At 36.9% G+C, this 5,210-nt stretch overlaps 1 pseudogene; it reads left to right on the plus strand.

The window, feature by feature from the left end:
• Positions 1-280: 280 nt before the first annotated feature.
• On the plus strand, positions 281-991 carry LOC128781469 (histone H2B type 1-K-like; annotated as a pseudogene).
• Positions 992-5,210: the final 4,219 nt, after the last annotated feature.

Below are 5,210 nucleotides of genomic sequence, written 5' to 3' on the forward strand. Positions count from 1 at the left end.
GATGAGGAGACTGGACATTAGCTACATCAAAGCAGAAGAAGGAGTTTTCTTACAGACACTCCACAAACATCTGTACAGTTCAGAATTGAGCTAAGCCACAGAGAGGAAAACTGACAAGTTAGCAGTCAAAAGCAGATTTAGAAAGCAAAGGTATGAGGAGTTGAGAAAGAAAAGAGCCCAAAGCCATGGGCTGGGAGAGTACTGAGTGCTGAATTGACTCTGGATAGTACCTGGAACAAAATTGTTGCCTTTGCCTATACTTTATGTTTATTGAGGCATCATGTTTGGAGGTATTCCAGTGTTAAAATGGTAGGCCCTTGCAAAGTTTGGGTTCGAGAACACACACTAGATTGTGGACTGTTGAAGAGTGTGACATTTAATAACCAAAAGGAAATGTTATATGGACCAGTTCAGAATTTATTTTAATGAGAAGACTGTGCTTGAACAACAATAATAAAAAATAAATTAAAAAAAAAACAAAAAGAGAAAGAAACAGCAGAAAAATCAATTTGGACTGACTTTAAAAGTGAAATTATTGGTTTAAATAACTAAAATGTCAGGATTAAGACTGGTGTTAGAAAACTCTTCTGATTTTCTGTCAAAAAACTGCACCATGCCTGAGCCAAGTCCAAACCTGTTTTAAAGAAGGGCTCCAAGAAAGTGGTGACCAAGGCTCAGAATATGGACATCAAGAAACACAAGCACAGCAGCAAGGAGAGCTACTCAATATACATGTACAAGGTGCTCAAGCAGGTGCACCCAGACACCGGCATCTTGTCCAAGGCCATGGGCATAATGAACTCCTTCCTGAAATGACACCTTCCAGTGCATCCTGGGTGAGGCATCGTGCCTGGTGCATTAGAGCAAGCACTTGACCATCACATGCCAGGAGATCCAGACAACCATGTGCCTGCTGCTGCCCAGGTCGCTGGACAACCATGCCATATCTAAGGGCACCAAGGCCATTATCAAGTACACCAGCCCCAAATAGTCTTGCAAGAAAGCCACTTGACTCCGACCCCCAAAGGCTCTTTTCTGAGCCACTTAGAAGAGGAAGAAAAAGAGTGAGAGAGAGAGGAACAAAGGTACAAAGGGGAGAGAAAGAATAATTACCTATCAATATTAACTTTAAATGTTAATGGATGAAATGCTCCAATCAGAAGCCATAGTGTAGCTGAATGGGTAAGAAAACATGACCTTCACATATGCTGCCTATAAGAGACACACCTCACACAAAAAAAGACGTACACAGATGGAAAGTTAAAGGTTGGAAAAAATATGCCAAGCAAATGGGCAGGGGAAAAAGCTGGTGAGGCAATACTTATATCAGAAAAAATAGACTTCAAAACCAAGGGCATAAAAAGAACCACAGAAGGACACTTCATAACACTCAAGAGAAGAATTTATGAAGAAAAAATAAATATTACAAACATACATGCACCCAATATAGGAGCACCAAAAATATAAGGAAAATATTGGATGACTTCAAGAAAGATATAGATAGCAACACACTTGTACTAGGGGGTTTTAACACCCCACTGTCAAAAATGGACAGATCTTCAAATTATCAACAAGGATATTGCAGCATTGAACAGTGTCCTAGATCAAATGGACTTAACTGATATATATATATATAGAATCTTTCATAACAAAGAAGCAAAATACACATTGTTTTCAAATGCACACGGAACATTTTCAAAGATTGTGGCAGATGATGAAACACAAAACAAGCCTCAACAAATTGAAGAAAATTGAAATCATATCAAGCATCTTTTCAGACCTCAAGGGCCTGAAACTAGAAACCAACCCCAAAGAAAAAACTCAAATACACTCAAACTCATGTAGATTGAATAACATGCTATTAAACAATGAATGGGTTAAAAATGAGTTCAAGAAAGAAATAAAAAATTTTCTGGAAACAAATGAAAATGAACTCACAACAGTCCAAAACATATAGGACACAGTGAAGGCAGTCCTGAGAGGGAAGTTCATAGCAATGGAGGCTTACCTAAAAAAGATAGGAACATTTTAAATAAACAACCTAACCCTACATTTACAAAACCTGGGGGAACAACAACAAAGACAGCCGAGAGCAAGTAGAAGAAAGGAAATAATCAAGATCAGAACAGAATTAAACAACATAGACACTAAAAGAACAATTCAAATGATTGATAAATTCAGGAGCAGTTTGTTTGAAAAGATAAACAAAATCAAAAAGCCTTTCAGCAGACTCATCAAGAAAGAGAGGATCCAAATAAATAAAATCAGAAATGAAAGAGGAGAGATTACAACTGATACCACAAAGATACAAGGGATTATAAGAAATTACTATGAAGAACTATATGCCAAGAAATTTGAAAATCTGGGTGAAATGGACACATTTCTGGAAAAATATAACCCTTGTTATAGGGTTATATAACAACCCTATATGAAGGGAATGAAGAAGAAGCAGAAAGCCTGAACAGACTGATAACAGCTGATGAAATTAAAGCAGTGATCAAAAAACTCCCAGCACAGAAAAGCCCTATACTGGATGGTTTCACAGGAGAATTTTACAAAACATTTAAGGAAGATCTAACCCCTATCCTTCTCAGACTATTCCAAAAAATATCCAAGAAGAGGGAAGATTCTCAAACTACTTTCATGAAGGCAGAATCATCCTAATCCCAAAACCAGATAAAATCACAACAAAGAAAGAAAACTATAGGCCAGTATTGCTGATGAACATAGACGCTAAAGTCCTCAACAAAAAAAATTGGGAAATCACATCCAGCAATGCATGAAAAAGGCCATACACCATGATCAAGTGGGATTAATGCCAGGGATGCAAGGATGATACAACTTTCACAAATCCATAAACATAATACATCACATAAACAAAAGGAAAGACAAAAATCACATGATCATATCGATAGTTGAAGAAAAAGCATTTGATAAGGTACAACACCCATTTATAATAAAAACACATAGCAAAGTGGAATTAGATGGAACATTCCTCAATAAAGGGCATATATGAGAAACCTACAGCCAACGTCATACTCAATGGTCAAAAACTAAAAGCTTTCCCACTAAGATCAAGAAAAGACAAGGATGTCTGCTTTCACCAGTTCTATTCAACATAGTATTGGAAGTCCTAGCCACAGCAATCAGAAAAGAAAAAAAATAAAAGGCATCCAAATTGGAAAGGAGGAAGTAAACTTGTCACTGTTTGCAGATGACATGATAGTGTGCATAGACAATGCCATAGACCCCATCAAAAACTACTTGACTTAATAAGTGAATTTGGCAAAACAGCAGGATACAAAGTCACTATTCAGAAACTGAAGGCATTTTTGTACACCAACAATGAAATATCAGAAACAGAAATTAGGAAAAAATCCAATTTGATATAGCAAGAATAAAAATGAAGTACATAGGAATAAATCTAACCACAGAGGTAAAAGTTCTTTACTCAGAAAACTACACCACACTGAAGAAAGAAATTAAGGAAGACACAAACAAATGGAAGCATATATCATGTTCATGGATTGGAAGAATTACCATCATCAAAATGCCCCTAGTACTCAAAGCAATTTATAGATTCAACACAATCCCTATTAAAGTACCCATGACATATTTCACAGATATAAAACACGCATTTCAAAAATTTATATGGAACCATAAACAACCCCAAATAGCCACAGCAATTTTGAGAAAGAAGAACAACAGGAGGGATCAAAATACCTGATATCAAACTATATTACAAGGCCATGGTAATCATACAGTCTCTGGTACTGGCATAAGAACTGACACATAGGTCAGTGGAACAGATTAGAGAGCCTAGAAATAAACCCATGTCTATGATTTCAACAAAGGAAACAGAAGCATAAAATGGAGTAAAAATAACCTCTTTAACAAACAGTATTGGGAGATCTGCACATATACGTGCAAAAGAAAATGAAACTCGACCACAAACTTACACCATACACAAAAATAAATTCAAGGTGGATAAAAGACTTAAATATAAGTCACAACACCATAAAAGTTCTAGAGGATAACATAGGCAGGAAAATCTCAGATATTCCACATAGCAATATTTCTACTAATATGTCCCCTAGAAGAAGGGACATAAAGGAAAGAATAAACAAATGGGACTTCATCAAAATAAAAAGCTTCTGCACAGCTAAAGAAAATATGAGCAAAATGAAAAGGGAACTAACCATATGGGAAAATATATTTGTCAATGATACCTCATAGAAGGGTTTGATTTCCAAAATATATAAAGAACTTACATGACTCTACTCCAAGAAAACAAACAACCCAGTTAAAAAATGGACAAAGGATCTGAGCAGGTACTTCTCCAAGGAGGACATACAGAGGGCCCAGAGATATATGAAAGTATGCTCAGCATCACTAGCCATCAGAGAGATGCAAATTAAAACCACAATGAGATACCACTTCACACCAGTCAGAATGGCCATCATAAACAAATCAACAAACAACCAGTGATGGTAGGGTTGTGAAGGAAATGGAACCCTAGTACACTGTTGGTGGAAATGCAGACTGGTGCAGCCACTGTGGGAAAAAAAAAACAGCGTGGAATTTCCTCAGAAAAGTAAAAATGGAACTCCCTTTTGACCTGGCAATACCACTGCTGGGATTATACCCTAAGAACCCTGAAACACTAATTCAAAAGAACCTATATACCCCAATGTTCATGGCAGCACAATTTACGATAGCCAAGTGCAGGAGGCAACCTAAGGTCCCCCAGTAAATTAGTGGATCAAAAAACTATGGTACATTTACACAATAGAATACCATGCAGCAGAAAGAAGAAAGGAGCTTATACCTTTTGCCACAGCATGGATGGAACTGGAGAGCATTATGCTAAGTGAAGTAAGCCAGGCAGTGAAAGACAAATATCATGTGATGTCATGTGTAAGTGGACCCTAATCAACAAAACAAACAAGTAATCCAAATTTAACCAGAAACATTGAAATAAGGAACAAACAGATAGTTACCAGAGGGGAGGGGCAAGAGGGTCTTTAAGGAACATATAAAGAGGACACATGGACAAAGCCAAAGGGTGTAGGACTGAGGGTGGGAGGTGGAGAGGGGTGGGGGGAGTTTTGGGGAGAAAATGGAGACAACTCTACTTAAACAACAATAAAAATTTTTAAATAAAGAAAAAATAACATGCATATATAATATGTAAAAAAACAAAGACTGAT

This window comes from Desmodus rotundus, chromosome 8 (genome assembly GCF_022682495.2).
Source record: "Desmodus rotundus isolate HL8 chromosome 8, HLdesRot8A.1, whole genome shotgun sequence".
Classification (NCBI taxonomy): Eukaryota; Metazoa; Chordata; class Mammalia; order Chiroptera; family Phyllostomidae; genus Desmodus; species Desmodus rotundus.